Source organism: Medicago sativa, chromosome 4, assembly GCF_051527215.1.
Source record: "Medicago sativa cultivar Bolivia chromosome 4, Bolivia_mono, whole genome shotgun sequence".
NCBI classification, from domain to species: Eukaryota; Viridiplantae; Streptophyta; class Magnoliopsida; order Fabales; family Fabaceae; genus Medicago; species Medicago sativa.
In genome coordinates, this window is record NC_140752.1 from 97,692,712 (window position 1) to 97,710,113 (window position 17,402).

At 30.0% G+C, this 17,402-nt stretch overlaps 1 long non-coding RNA gene across 1 annotated transcript; it reads right to left on the reverse strand.

The window, feature by feature from the left end:
• Positions 1–9,826: 9,826 nt before the first annotated feature.
• LOC146934383 (uncharacterized) lies at positions 9,827–10,541 on the reverse strand. The gene is made up of 2 exons (XR_015008459.1): positions 10,156–10,541; positions 9,827–10,061 (listed from the first exon to the last, which is right to left on the reverse strand). It is a non-coding gene; the product is annotated as an uncharacterized LOC146934383 (long non-coding RNA).
• Positions 10,542–17,402: the final 6,861 nt, after the last annotated feature.

Below are 17,402 nucleotides of genomic sequence, written 5' to 3' on the forward strand. Positions count from 1 at the left end.
TTTCCAATATAAAAAACACATATAAAATTTTTGAAAATACTATTATTTTTGGATGCTAAAACAATTACATAAGGAAGTGGTGGGTCTTGAGTTTTTTGGTTGGGGGTGCCAAATATTTATGGAATATATATTAAACAGTTTCAAAAAATTAACAAAAATATTAACAGGTGTAGTGGTTCATTTGCTTGAATATAACATGAGGATGGCAGTTCGCAGTAATCGAAATAAAAAATGGTACGGGGGATCTAACCCACACCCAATTGGAGCAATTGGAGATTAAAAGAATGACTATCCAATGCACCAACCAGAATGAGCAACTTTGTGATCGTTCTATATTTTTTACAAGATTATGAAAGTGATTTTTTGGGGTATAGTCACTACAAACATTTTGGTGAGGCGAAATGGGACAAGGGATGAAGAAACGCATATGGGTCAGCTACTGGAAGAGGCCTGATGCGTGTTATTAATCACGTGTCCCTCCATTAGAAGGAAAAACTAAGGCTTTGTTTGCGAGTTTAGAGGGGAGGGGAAGGGAAGGCTTTGAGGGGTGGAAAATATGAGGGAAAATGGAGAAATCTTTCAAAAATTTTAAAAGAGTAGTTTTTTAGATAATGATAAATTAATGCATATGATTACTATATTTTTAATTTTTAAAATAAGATAACAACATAGATTAAATTTGAAGAATTCATATAAACCCTCCAAAACCCTCCTCCAATTCAATTTTTTAGTTCCCCCAAATGAGGAGGGTTTAGTATTATGAAGAAAAGTTAACCCCCAAAGTCATCCCCTCCCATTTTCCTCTATTTCTTCCACTTGCTCATTCCTTCTTTTTCAAGCCTTCCCCTCTCTTCCCCTCCAAACTCGCAAACAAAGCCTAATGGGTCAGCTACTGTCCATGACACGACGCATAGAAGGTTGTGCCCTTCACGTAGCTACTGTTCCATAAAGTTAGGGAACTGCTCACCTACAAATAGAGAAGCATTGCCTCATGTATTTAGAATAGCATGAATATCTAAACTCCTACGTTAGGTCATGTCGATGACCCTCTGTATAACCTACTTGAACCATGTAAAAAAGGAAATGTTAACCGGTATTCCCGAGACACTGGTTAAGGATACTAAAAAAGAAATTATATAGTAGTTATTGCATTGAAAATTGTGCAATTAATCCATAAAAAGTAAAAAAAAAAGAGTTTTATTTTTAGTAATAACTTCCTTTTTGGTATCTTTAATCAATGTCCGGAGACATAGGTTAGCATGACTCATACATTTAAATACAATTATTCAATTTAGTTTTATATAAATATAACTTGTTTTTAATGCTTTATAGTTGCTTATGAATGTTCATAAAATGATTCAATCTCATTGATTATTAACCCTAAATGTGGGATTTATCCTAAGAGAAATGCTAGCAACACTCTCTTTTGAGCACTCTCTCTAGCAATCACTTTGAATCTATCGTAATTTAGAGATAACCTATTGCAACTTAATGACAATAGTTTGATGCTCATTTAAACCTTTCAAAGGTTACGGGCTCACCTAAAAATATCAGGGGTTGTAACTGGAGAAGATTGCTACTTTGCTAGTAATCTGATTGTTAGCATATCTATTTTGAGTGGTACACAATAATTAGTAAGAAAAAGGCCTCACATAATAACAATCATAGCTAGAAGACAGAAATGCTCCCCACCAGCATATATAATACAAATATCCTCGTACATAGGGCAGTTGAATTCAGCTCTCGCGCAAAGCATTTCTCTCGCGACGTAGCCACCGCGAAAACCATGTTACTTCCATACTATTTTATCCAAATATTTTCATTTTTTTAAGAGAAATGATATTTTGACAACCACTTTTTGACAACTTTTGGACAACTTTCTCTCTCATACTCACATGATGTTGTTATCCTTTCTCTTCCTTTTTCTCTCTCCATTGTTATTGACCAATAAGAAGTGTGAAAAACAAGGTTGTCAACAAAGTTGTCATCAAATGGATGTCAATATATCATTACTCTTTTTTTAATTACACTGGCTGTCATTGGACTTATTTAAAAACTAAATAAATAGAGTTGTGCAAGTCATAAGTTTTGAGGGGTTCAAGAATAAAATAACAGAAAAATTTGTTGTAGATTTAAAAAAGGAAAATGTTAACTAGTGCCTCCGGGACACTGGTTAAGGACTTTAAATAGTTACTTTTTATAAAAGTTTGTGTAATCAGTGCATTGAAAATTGAAAACTTTTAAATTTTGAAAGAATAATTATTTTATTTAGTATGCTTAAAGAGTGTTCCAGGAGCACTTGTTAACAAGACCCTTTAAAAAAAAAAAAAAAAGGGATTCACTTGAATCCATTGGGTATATTGCACCTGGTGTCAGAGCTAGAAGTTGTAGATTGTGGGGGCAATATTCATGCATCGTAATACTAAAATTACAGTTTTATAAAAAAATGAAAACTCATTATTTGAGTTTGTTTAAGATAAAAGTAAAGTAAACATCAACAATTATACTTCTTCCGATCTTTCTTATAAAGAACAAAAGTGTCAATATTTTTTGTTTTTTATCAAAAACATTTACAAACTTTCAAATGATTTATGAGTTAATTTCATTTGTGTCCTTATTTATTATGAGAAAGAATATTAAAAGTAAGTTAGTTATTGAAATTGAGAGTAATTAATATAGGAGTATCAAGTCTGCAAGTCCCGGGTCAATTGACAAAAAAAAATGCCGAAATTGATAGTCTGGACGTCGTGATTGGATTCGAACCCCAACTAATTTACTTGTTTGTACAATGACTCTTGTCATTTCGTCTATCAACAAAAAAAAAAGGGTATCCATGGAATCCGTTTAAATTTATAGAAGTATTGAAAAATAACTATTTTCAATGTTTTTCATTGGTCTTAATGATTTATGTATTTTGTTTCTTATAAAAATGCCCGGAAGGAATATATAAATGAAAGAGAAGTAAATATACTCTTACAAAACTACTCTTATCTAATATTAATGTATTTGCATTTTCGTAAACACAAAGTAGAAGTTATTGACTTGAGAATAATACAACTACTAGTGGACAATCATAAAAACTACTAATTAAAATCGGATCAAAATATTATGATTCATTGTTGAATTTATCAATAAATGAGATATTAAATAATTGAACTAACTTTAGTTTGGTAAGATGAGCATTTTCTTTTACTTAGTAACTAGTATGGACACCCGTGCCAAGCACGGGCTAGAATTTCGTCGTAATTAAAACATTGGATGAAGATGTATTATTCTCATTTATGTGGTTGCTCTATGTCTAATGAGTAGATTAACACCAGTGCTGGCTCTTTCCATAAGGTCCAATGATGATATTATAACTCGGTTCGACTTTGCGAATGAAGCATGGGTGAATTACAGTGACAAATGTCGGCTGCGGAGAGTCTTATACTTAAGTGAGATATGTTGATGTGTTGACTGTGAGCTAAAGTTTCACATTGGATGTGAGAGTAGACGTTGAGCAACATATAAGTGATATGATCCATATACATAATTTCTTAAGGTTTAGGTTAAGATGTGGTGTCAAACTCACGTGTGTGGATTATCTTTGTATGTTGAGATGATCAAACTCAATGTAGGATTATGCGAAAATCACAATATTGTTATCAACCGGTTTCTTAGTTTTTGGATGTCATTTGTTTATTTTCATCTTAAAGTTTAGTTTTTATATGGCATTCTCTTCCATATGTTTTTTTTTTTTCATTCAACGTCTATTATTTCAATTTATTCACTTTTGGACTTTTGTGACAGGTGAAAATGGTAAATTGGCGATGTGTTATGTTGAGTTGACAAAAATATATATTTATTAGACAATTTAAAATCATGTAACGTTTTCCTTAAAAAAAATCATGTGACGTTTGTTTAATTGAATCTAATTTTTTTGGTAAAATAATTACCCAAAAATCTCGGACTCCTTCGACCAAACCATAAAATAACCAGCAACTCACACTATTCTCTATACTCTCACAAAAAAAAATGCACAATACTTATTTTCTTTCGCCTATCTTCCCTTGTGTTTTAATTCCTTTTTTGATTTTTTTTTTTGCTTTTAATTTTCTTTATTTCTTCTCATGGAAGAAAGAAACATAAACCCCTCTCCATGAAACCACCGTCAACCAAAATTTTTGAACATTTTGTGATTTCAATTGACCATATTTAAATACGTCATGTAATTACGGAGGTGGATAGTTGAATGATAATTTATCAAGTGTGTATTAAAGTTCTGTATTGGATGGAATAATAGATTTTGAACATCATATAAGTGAGATGACTCCTGATGCCTAAAGGTTTTGGACGAAGATATGATATCAATCTCACTTGTGAAGTTTCTCTTAATCTAAGATGGTGATCAAACTCTATGCATAATCCCCTAGAAGTCCCAAAATCATGATGAACTGTTTTGTTAGTTTTTATATGTCATTTGTTTAACTTTTTTATCTTAAATTTTAGTTATTGAATTTCATTCATGTTCATTGTTTTTTTATTCAGCATTCCTTATTTCAAATTCTTTGACTTTGGTCTTTTGTGAATTCTGATAATGAAAAAAGATAAATGTATTATTTTGAGTTTACAAAAATATATAACTATTAGAAATTTTAAAATGATGTGACGTTTTTTAATTGAGTCTATTTTTTTCGTAAAGTAATTACCCCAAAATTTCCTAATCCTTCAACATACCTACAAAATTGCAAGCAACTCAATCCATTTGCTATACTTTAAAGGTTAAAGCACACACCCCTTACTTGTTTTCCTTACCATCTATCTCATGTAAAAAAAATTCCTTTTTCATGTTAGGTCTCAGTTTGTCTTTATAATTTGGATATGTCACCATATTACACATGCAAAAAGTCTCACATTTAAGAGAGATGTTAACGTGTCATATGTGAGTTAAAGTATCACATTGAATTCAATGGTAGATGGTGAGGAAAATATAAGTGAGATAACATATGTACATAATGTCTTAAGATTTTAGATGAAGATGTGGTGTGAATCATACTTTTGTGGTTGATCTTAGCCTAAACTGATTATATAAAAAAAAAAAAAAAAATAGGCTCCCTCAGAAGACACAATATTATGATGAACTATTTAGTTAGTTTTGGATATCATTTATTAAATTTTTTCATCTTAAAATTTATAGTTTAGGGATGTCATTTGCTTTGATGCTGTTTTTTTTATTCAATATCTATTATTTCAAACCATTTTACTTTTAGTCTTTGGTGGGATCTAAGAATTGAAAAATGTAGAAGTGTTATGCTGAGTTGAAAAAAATACATGCTCATAAGCTCATTAGATATTTTAAGTCGATATGTGGTGTCAATCTCCATTGTGTGATTGTTCTTTGCATAATATGAGGATCATACACAATATAGGCTCTCTGTGTCGTCCCAACATTAAGATGAACTATTTTACTGGTGTTTAGATGTCATTTGTTTATTTATTTTTTAACTTAAATATAGTTTTTGGATGTCATTCGCTCTCATGCCATTTTTTATTCAACCTTTATCATTTAAAATTACTTTACATTTGGTCTTTAGTGGGATGTTACAATGAAAAAATGCAGATGTTTTATGTTAGTTGACAAAGCACATGCTTATTAGACATTTGAAAATGACGTGACGCTTTGTTAATTAAGTCTAATTTTTTGGTAAAATAATTACCCAAAAATCTTCAACCCCTTCAACAAACCCATATAATTACCGGCAACTCAGTTTATTCCCAGTAATTTTTCGGATAAAGCATGCTACATATATTTTTTTCCCTAATCATTTTTATCATGTTCAAATTCTTTTTTCGTATTCTATTTTTTTCTTTTTAATTTCCTTTCTCTATTATCATGAAATAAATAAACATAAATTTGCCTCCATGAAATCACTATCAAACTACCTTTTTGAACATGATGTGCCTACGATTGATCTTATTTGACTATGTCACATATTTACAGACGTGGATAGTCACACACTTGATTAACATATGTTAATGTATCAAGTGTGAGTTGACGTTCTACATTGTATAAAATAGTAGATTTTGAACAACATATAAGTGAGATGACACATATCTTAATGACTTAAGATTTTTTGTGAAGATGTGGTGTGGCAATCTCACTTATATGGTTGCTTTTGACCTAATATGGTGATCTAACTCAATGTAGGCTCATCTGAAAGTCTGAACATTATCCCAAAATTATGATAAACTACTTTGTTAGGTATTGGATGACATTTGTTAATTTTTTATCTTAAATTTTAGTTATTGGTTGTTATTCACTTTCATGCTATATCTTTTATTTAACCTCTATTATTTCAAATTCTTTCACTTTTGATCTTTGGTTGGATTTGACAATGAAAAATTGCATGTGTTTTGCTAATTTGACAAAATAAAGGGTTGTTGTATTTATTATTAAAACAATGTGACATTTTTTATTTAGTTTAATTTTTTGGTAAAATATATACTAAAAAATTTCAAACTCCTTCAACAAACTCGTAAATCACCAGGAATTCACTCTATTCTATATACTCTCATAGACAAAGCACAAATATTTCTTTTTTTTTCTTATCATCTCTCTCATGTTTGACTTGCTTTTTTGTCTTCTATCTTTTTCTAATTTACTTTCTCTCTTCTCATGAATGAAAACAATAAAAACATTCATCCATTAAATAGCATATTATGTTTTCTCTAATCTTATTTGGTTATGTTACCAGATTACAAATGTACAAAGTCTCATACATAAAGGAGATATGTTAATATGTCATATATGAGTTAAAACTTCATATTGGATGCAAGAGTATGTGGTGAGAAACATATAAATGAGATGACTTATATACCTAGTGCGTTAAAGATTAGGACGGAGATGTGGTGTCAATTTCATCTTTGTGGTTACTCTTAGCCTAATGTGATTATCCATGAGAAGACTTTTGGTATTTGCTAGAAAGTAACCATGGAAAAATATTGATGTGTTACTTGAGCTGATAAATTACATATTTATTTAACATTTTAAATGATGTGATATTTTTTAATAAAGTAAAAAAGAAATGGTAAAAAGAAACGTCGTATTAAACATTCCCTTAATTAAGGGGTGTGATCGTAAAAAGAAGTGGTATACTTATTCAGTCATTTAAATTGAAAATAAATCATATTTACATCAAACTGAAGAAAATATCTATATTTACGATGATGTGTATTTTTTTTTATGAACGATGATGTATATATACTTGTTAGTAAGCATTCCATTAAAATTCACCAAAAGAAAAATATGCTTGTTGGTGGACATATTCAAAACTACCAAATACATTTGGAAAAAAATAAAAGAATATATTTTGCATTGCGGATGTTTTTCTCACAAAGAAAACTTGTTATTTTTAATTTATTTATTTTTTATAAGTGAAAGTTTAGTGAGTCAGACTCCAAGGGCTCATCTGAATTAGGATAGATTTTGAGATTTATTGAGCTCTAATCGAGATACTTACGTACCACCCATCAAGAAGTTTTCACATTAGCAGTAAAAGCTAAACTCACGACAATTGAACCAAATCTTCATTGAGTAAGAATATATGTTTTTGATACTAAATGGGAGAAATCCATAAATTGAAAGTTGAATTAGGAAAATATGTTAGTACCAATTGAAAGACATTTATTTAACAAATTAGTAATCACCCACAATTAACATATATCTGCATAACTTGACCCAAAAAAAAACAAATATAGACATAATTGATTTTTTGTGTAAATGTTGATATAAAAACATTTAATTTAGAATGGTACCATAATCATCATGGACAATTTTAAATATTTATTTGAATATTTTGTTTTATAAAAATGAAATATCATAGCATGAAATGAGGTAGAAAATGAGAGACCGTCATGCGTACTTTATATGTAATGTAAGACAAATGTTTATTATAAAGATAAAGATAAAAATATAAAGATCTGTAGTGTGATTGAGAATGTGCTTATATTGTCGATATATGTTGATTTAGTTGATAATAAGTTGACTCCAACCCCCATTAAAGTGTGAGTACAATTCTCAATACCAGCGTTAGGACATCCTCGATGGATAATACATTGTAATCTCTTTTTGATTCTTGAGGTTTTCTCTTTGGACTCAACTCACCTAAATAAAGAGAGATATTGACAAAAAAAAAAATCTCACCTAAATAAAATTATTAAAAAAAACGAATATGTTTTTTTTAGGGGAAAAGATATTATGTTTATATGAGTAAAAAAAGGAACATACTTGTATGGTGTGCTTTTTTCTTGTGCTATTTTTTATTGTTATAAAAACATTAAAATATACTAATTTCCAACTTTTATTCTGATGATATAATTCAATGCAAGTTTTTTCCTAAATAATTCCTTTCCATTTGGAAAATGCGTACACTTGATTTTATCAATGTCTATGATTGGCAAAAAAACTGTGAAGACCAAATGTTGATTGCAATTAAATTGAAGAAATCAAATAAGAAAAAGGGGACAATAAACTTTATCGGTTTTCATGGAAAATAATATCATTTCTTTTGCATAATGAGGAATGCTAGTAACACACATTTTAATAAGCATTTTTTAACACACTTTTTTGATTGGTTAAAACTCACTTGAGTTCCACCAAATTTATAAGGGTCTCACATGATTTGGTGGAACCCGTGCGAATTGCAACCAATAAAAAAAATATGTTGAAAAGTGTGTGTTGCTATCATTTCTCTTTTTATAATACTACCTTTATAGAGGTTTTGAAAGCTCATTTCATTCATTTTTATAGATAGTATACGATTTTTTTCTTAAATGTCTAGGCCTTTCATATTCTATACTACTTTTTTGGGTTCAAACATGCATATTCATTCGTTAGCAGTAACAAAAAACAAAATAAAAATTTTGTTAGCAAAAAAAAAAACATGCATATTCATTCAATAATAATAAATGGTTTTAGCAAAGAGCATATACATTAATATACACGGTTTTGATTATATATATAATTTTTTTTTGCATTTACTATTATTTTGTTGCATACATTGATATACCATAAAAAAAAACTTGTAATATTCGGAAAAAAAAGAAAAGAATATTGTAGATAAATGCTAATTTTTTTTTTTACATCTTGTTCCTTTTTAAAGTGTTTGAATATGTTTGGCTTGGAAATTATCATTGACATATGTTAACATTTGAATGACTTATAATATAGGTGATGACACATATAACAAATGTTTTTATCAATTATTCATAACACATTCATAATAATATCCTTCATTTATTTGGTCAAACAAATAGCTTCCATATTTATCTTGCATGATTGATGCATTTATGTGTATCATTAATCATTTAGTAACAAAAGACATTTATCTTGCATGATTGATACATTTATGTGTATCATTTATCTTGTTATTCATAGACTTGTTTAAAAATATAGTGGAAAAAATCTAATATGTTTTTTTGTTGTTGGGGTTAACCCTCCGGTCCCAGAGGAAAAGGACCCGGGTAATTCGAGCAAAGAGGAAATTAAAGTCTTAACAAAAATTATTTTTCTTAAATAATTCATCTTTTAGTAGAACTCATTAACCACTTTGAGTCCAATTAATTGTTTCAAATTTACAATTGTTTAAAACAATATTGGAGTTTTCTAAAAATGGTTGCTTTTTTGTACTTGTGTAAATAACAAATGATCAAGTTTATCAAAGCCCCATTCTTTAAAAAAAAAAGTTTATCAAAGCCTCCAAATAGATTGTACTACCTCTTTAAGATCGAAAATAATGTTGTGATGAAAAAACTAATCCGAATAAAATAAAAGTATTATACATATAAATGACATAATAAGAAACACCAAATCAATATCTGAACTGAAATATCTGAAGGTACACTATTCACTCCGCATAATTTCATTTTTGTGTTAAACTAAAAATTTTGTTTGTAGTCATGTTTCGTTGTTTGATAAGATCCAAGATTTGTAGCGCAACACCAAAGTAGACCTTTCCTTCCTTCAAATCCTTCTCAAATTTATAGATCATATTTCTTCATACAATAGCATGAATTTTGTTACCCTGAAAATGCAAATAGTTAATTAGAAGAAGAAAAAAAAAAGGAACTGGATAAAAAAAAATGAAGGAAAACTAAATACAGAATTTTCACACCTACATGCTATAACAAAAAGCACATAAATACAACCACAATGAAAAACAATCATAAAAAGTATACTCGAAACCTAAATTATGGACACAAAATGTCTTTTATTTTATGAGAGGAAGATGGTAGATGAAGATAATGAAAAACAAATTGTCTATATATAGGAAAAAAATCATGTCAAGATCAATTTTGATTGGCTCATAAAAAATAAATGAGTCATGATCTATTTTGATTGGTTAAGAAAAAAAATTATGAGTCATGATCCATTCTAATTGGTTGATAAAAATATTAAATGCAATGGATACATAATACATAATACATACACAATTAAGTCAACTTTCTTGATCAAAGGTCTAATGCATTGCAAAAAATTTGTTTGAGGAGCATTAAATGCTAGAAGCAAAATGAGACGCCACGTGTACTTATGCTCATAGAAGTATCCTTTTGTATTATATAAAGATGAGGGCATATAGTTGAAAGTTAGGTAAGAAGAGTATTTTCTTTTACTTAGTAATGAGGGCTTATCGTTGGTTTAATACCATTACATACTACTAAATTTGAAATTAATAATGTAGTTACATGCCCACACAAGACTAAATGGCTCCGTCACTGATTGTACCATGCCTCTGGTTTATTATAGTTATGTAACGTGCACCTATTTAAGTAACACGTGTCTAAACGAGAAAATGAGTTAGATTTATGAGTGGAACAATTATCGGTAAACTTTACTTATCTTTTGATCGAATTTCAGATTATCGGTAAATATACTTTTACAAAACTACTTTTATCAAATATTAATGTATTTACATTTTTCGTAAATACAAAGTAGAAGTTATTGACTTGAGAATAATGCAACTAGCGGACAATCATCAAAACTAATTAAAATTGCATTGAAATACTATGATTCATTTTTGAATTTATCAATAAATGAGATATTAAATGATTGGACTAACTTTGGTTTCGTAAGATGAGTATTTTCTTTTACTTAGTAATGAGGGCATATAGTTGGTTTAATACCATTATATACTACTCCCTCATGTCCAATATATAAGAAACAATTGACTTTTTTAGATACATTTGCTAATTAATGTATGAGGTTTATATTCTAAACCAGATACATCAATTATCAAATGTATCTAAAAAGTTAATTGTTTCTTATATATAGGACCGGAGGGAGTACTAAATTTGAAACTAATAGTGTAGGCACATGTCCACACAAGACTCTAAATGGCTCCGCTACTGATTGTACCATGCCTCCGATTTATTATACTACCTTCGTCCCTAATTATAGGACTCTTTTGTGAAAAACACGGAAATTAAGAAATTTGACTGTTGAATTAATTTTGTTGACAATTATTATTGTTGTTTTACATGTTTACCCTTTATGAAAGAGAATTAGTTGAAGTTTTCATAGAGTATTTATTATATATTGTAGAAAATATGCAACATAAATAAGGATATAGTGGTAAAGAAATAATTAATGTACATTAAAATTTGAAAGGGTCTTATAAAAAGAGATAAAGAAAAAACACAAAAGAGTCTTATAATTAGGGACGGAGGTAGTAGTTATGTAACGTGCACCTATTTAAGTAATGTGTGTATCTAAAACGGAAAATGAGTTAGATTTATGAGTGGAACAATTATTGATAAACTTTACTTATCTTTCAATCGAATTTTGGATCATCGAAGCTTTTCTTCTATAAGAATCAAAACGTTACCCCTAAAAAAAAGTAATGTCCACCTACTTACAAGGTTTCCTAAGCGCACCTATTTATAAGATTCCTTAAAAATAAATTAGTTTTACTTGTGCATTTTGAAAGTTGATGCAAAGGTCATTTGTTCATGGTGAACATACTGAGATGCTTTGAACAGGAATGTTAAATTAATATTTTATCATAATACAAAAGTTATACTAATAAAGTTGCACAAAATAATAAATTATTCAAAAGAATATGAATTTGATTTATAGATGAAACAATTCTCGACCAAAATTTAATTACTTTCGGTCCAAACTCTAAATTACCATTATCTCTTTTTTTTTTCTTCTAAAAATCGGAAAGACAACACTAAGAGAGAAAAAAAAAAAAAAGTGAATGTGCATTGATTCCCTTAAAACACTCACTCTGTCTGTAGTATGTGCCCTGCTGCACGCACCTGTGCGTACGACGTTGGTAATTGATTTTACACGTGCATTTTTGAAGTTGATGCAAAGGTCGTTAGTTTATTGTAAACATATCAATGAGATGTTTTATAAACGAGACATGTTTTTTGGCTTTTGAGGGGAATAGAGACATAGTATATATGTTTGAATGGTGGTTGTGACCTAACAATTATTTGATTGTAATATTGATTTGAGCTACTATATTCTTATTAGTGGATCCTCGGTGCTTATTGTTCATTGTTAGCATTTTATTTTCAATTATAAACTGACCGTTTCAGAAACTTCTCAATCAAATTTTTGTACGTGGCCCTTTCCAAAAAAAAAAATCCCAGTAAGTAATCCCTTGAATGCGGCCATGAGAAGAGGCTCGAGGCAAATTGGGAAAGCTATGCTCTGTCCAAGGTCCAAACGTTTGTTTGGCAATTACTATTACCAACTCACCGGAACTTTGTTCGGAAAAAATAGAGGGAGAGGGTCATCTTTTTTATACTCGCAATTTTACTTCTTCTTCTGTTATATGGTATACAATTTTCAAGTTGGTGGGAATGGGGTGATTTTTCCCGGAACATACTTTCCCTTTTCAATCCTCCTCCTTCAATAAGAAATATTGGAAATGCTTAGTTCTTATTTGACACACAATTGTTTGAAAAATTTGTGACGCAAGAAATGGAATTATTATTTTTTTGAAGAAAAAAAAATCCAACGATGGAAGAGGTCGTAAGGGTATTATAGTTTTGTTTTGGATGTTGCTTTCACCTTTTTTTTTGGACTCAGGATGTTGCTTTCACCTAGGAAGAAAGGGATACCTTGTTTGTATTATTAGTGGTTATTCAACTCTTTGGTTTTTATGGTTATTCAACTCTCTCATATTCCTTGTACTTCTCTCATTGGTGTTAATATATTTCACTTTGCCGTTAAAAAAATATAAATTGACTTCAAAATAAAATTATGAGAATTTATACTTTCTTAAAGCATGATGTATTATGTTGAAATTGTACTACTGGTGAGTAATTCTCTTTTTCCCTTGCATACGTTACCATAAATTAATTGAATTTTTTTTCCAATAAAAAGTATAAGGGAATTGGGTTCCATTCCATAGGCTCATCAAGGTCAAGACAAGCCTCAAGATTAAAAGAACACTCATAAATGTATTTATAAATCACTTGTTAAAGAGGTTATCATATCGGCCGACAATAAAAGTAGAACTCACGATCTTGCGTGTGAATCAACTCTTAACCAACTGAACTAATCATAATTGGTTAGATTAATTAAAACTTGTTTGATATAGTGGTTGTGAGATTTAATTAATTATAAGTATTTTTTGGTACAATATAATAAGTTTTTTTATTATAAGTATTTTATTGTTTACACTTTGCTGTTTGCCCATGATGGATCGTGATTTATTTTACTCATGAGTTTATTTTAGTTCTGGGTATATATATTCTTCTAGTATAATATAAATCTTCTTATGGTATAGTGCATGCAAGCTTTCAACGGTTGCCATAAGCCCTTACGAGTGTCAAGTCGGGCAGTATGCATAAGATTATGATGGGTCTGTGGAGCACTCATAAAAATCATATAAGTCTAAATGTGCAACAATGTGATAACACGATAATCGTGATGTTGTGATGTGAATGGTAGACCTCTTACCTACACGTGTCTTTGGTTCATTTAACTTGCTACACTAATTTCAATGTATTTAGGGTCCATTTGATGGTCAGGATAGGATAGAGACAGGATATGATATAAAGCTGGATAGAGATAAGATATGATAAGGACATGATAAACATTAATCCTATCATGTGTTTGATGCGCACATGATAACAACATGATATCATTATAATTAAATGAAAAAATTGCTCTCATAATTAATTAAATATTATAAAAATGGAATGTTATTAATTATAATAGAAAATATATGCTATCATTATTTTAAAAATGACAATATTTTAAAAATGACAGAATATCAGGATAATAAATAAGGAATGATCTTCTAATCCCATCAGGATAATTTCTAACCCAGCCTATACTTATGATAGAAATTACAAAGGAAAGTCAGGATAGGATAGGAAAATGGTTTATTTTATCCTATCCCTTTGGTGCATCAAACATGAGATTTAAGCAGGATATGATTAATGTATCATATCATGTCCCCCTATCCTGACCATCAAACGCACCCTAAGTACTATCATTCCAACATCGTTTCATATAGCTTGGTGCATCACTTTGATGATGTTTAACCAAAAATTTCATTTTGATTTTTTTTTTTAAACTTTTGAAATATGTGGAGGTTTGTTAGATATTTTGAATATTTCAAAATTAAATTAATTCACATTTTATTTTGATCCAATTGATTAAACTTTGTTTTCAGAAATTACCTTTGAAGTCTTGGTGAAATCAGTTTTTTACTTTTACGTATGAAAAAAAAATCAATCGGAAGGGGATAATTTACCTTGTACGTCCCACAGATTTTTCGATGTACATTACTTACTTTTGCAGCTTTTGACATGTTTGGTTGCTTTTGAGTAAAATTGATTCTGGAGCAGTAACATTGATTTTGACATGTTTGGTTACTTTTGAGTATGATTGATTTTGCTTCCATTATTGATTTTAACATTGATTTTACTTTTGATTCTATACTTGATTTTTACACACATATTTGTAGTTCAACTCACTTTACATGAATGTATGCAAACATAAATCACTTTACCTTCAATTCACTTTTAGTCCAAATCAATTTACTTTTAGTCCAATTCACTTTACCCATGTTCTATTCACAATTCGCTTTAAGAATGATGGGAATTAAAGGATATAATTTGAGTTTTGAGGGGTTCAAGCAAAAAATAATATAGAAAGTGATCCAAGCTTTTAAAAAAACGAGGGAGGTTCTCTTGAATCCCCTGGGTGTAATGTGTCGGTGACTACATGTGTAACAACACAACTATGTTTGGAAAAACTACCAAATGAAGTTCCTTCAGCAACAAAATATTCAAGTTAAATTGTTTCAGATTTTTGTAGAAACATATTCACAAAGTATGTTCTGAACTTTTTACTTGTATTGTCCTATAGGAGTAAAAAGCTTGCAGTTTGTATTTTGGGTGTGGTAGTATGTAGAGAAGTATTTTATTTATTTCATTCGTTGAAACCTTCTAATGTTTTATTTGTATTAAGCCCTAAAGGGTTTCATAGTAATAAATTTTGTGAAGTATGAACTTTTCATAGTTTATATGGAGATATATATAATTCTATAATTTTTTTTATCTCCATTTTTTTTAAAGAGAATGATATCATCATTTTATCGCTTAAATATTTATATAATTTTTGTATGAAAACCATTACGGATGCTCTCTATAACACTTATTTTCTTACATTTGATAAAATTAGGTTCATATTTTGGAAATAGATTCTACATAAAGTTGTGAAATTCATATGAATTTCACTAAATAAAAGAGTAAATATTTGAGAGAATGTTCATTGCTTTTCTCTTTTTGTGTGAATTTCTTAATAAATAAATCATCATGCCCCACATATAAAAATTATTGGATCCGTCATTGTACACTTGTGAACATATTTGTGCTCCTTCGGACATTTGAACAGATGTTGCATCTCTGACTTGACTTTCTAAACCTTTGTCGTGCATTGTACACATGTTTCGTATTCGTCAAATTGTGTTTTCTTTTATCCTTTAAAATCTTTAGGATATGATTAGGTTGCATATAGCTCTTTGTTAGGTCAACAACAACCTTATTGTATTTCACAATTAATCTACCTACATGAAGGTGACTTTTATAACTTTGTATCCATCAAATGGTTGTGAACTTCAACAAAAATGGCAGGAAAAAAATCCAACAATGCAATCAAATTAAAAAATATAAAACATGTATATTGACATCAATTGAGTGTAAAACCTTCCGGATATCCTTCTTCAATGATTGAAGACACTCTTTTTGCAAAATAATAATAATAATACAAATTTTTGGATGGAATAGGGCATGGAAGGTGGTGAGTGAATAATGTGTAGTACAAGTAAGCTGCCTAATATGCCTAATATATCAACATATCTGATACGACAGTTAAGTGTCGTACATAAGAATGAAATTTAATTAATGTAATCATGTGAACAATAGTTAACTACCATTAGAAATAAAATGGTTCATTCAGGGTGCTTGAGATCAAACCATGGTGCCTAAAGAGCAATTTTCCTAATATTGTAAGTTCTTTTTCCTTGTTCATTTCAGTAGGCCCAATTCAATATGTTCAACAAGAACTTCCTCATTATTACCAACAACACCCCCTTCTACGTTATCGTCAAACACCCCGTCCACAATATTTTCAACACCTTATACACCCATTTTATCGGAATTTTGCTCTTTACCCAAATAGTTTTGCTCGTTCCCAAAGTAAATTCTCTTTTTGCCCTCACGCAACTTAACATACGCTAGTACAAAATGATACGTGAGTTAAGTCACGCTAGTGTTAACTAAACCAAAAAAGTAGTGTGAGTTAAGTCACGCTAGTTTTAACACTAGCGTGAGTTAACTCACGCTGGTTCTGTGCACGCACCAGAACAGACAGGCACAGGCAGCAGCTACTGTCATGTTCTTGTTCTCTGTTTATTCGTTCGTTCATACATAGCTACAACCATTCATTCATTCAACCAAAACTCATAATTTAGATAACATGCATTCATTCATTCATAATATAGAAACACAATTTTAACGAAAATTAACGTAAATGTCATAAATAAGTGCAACCGCGCAAATGTAAATATAGTACAACCAAAATGTCAGAAAAATACTACAAATATCCAAAAAGTCATAAAAACAAGTCCTAAAATAAGACATTACTGCTCCTCCTGTGGACTCCTAGACCTCCTCCTCGGAACCGGCTGCTGCTCAAACACGCTATAATCGGTACGGAGGCCCTCCAAAATGCCAAAGAAGAGTGGATTAGAAACCACCTCTGGAATCTGCATCGCATGCTCCACTCTGCCTCTGATGCTGCTGATGACCTGCAATGGATCGGGAGGATGTCTGACCCACTCATGGTCAACAAGAATATCCTGGTAGACAGGTCTCGGCATCACAATGTCAGGCTC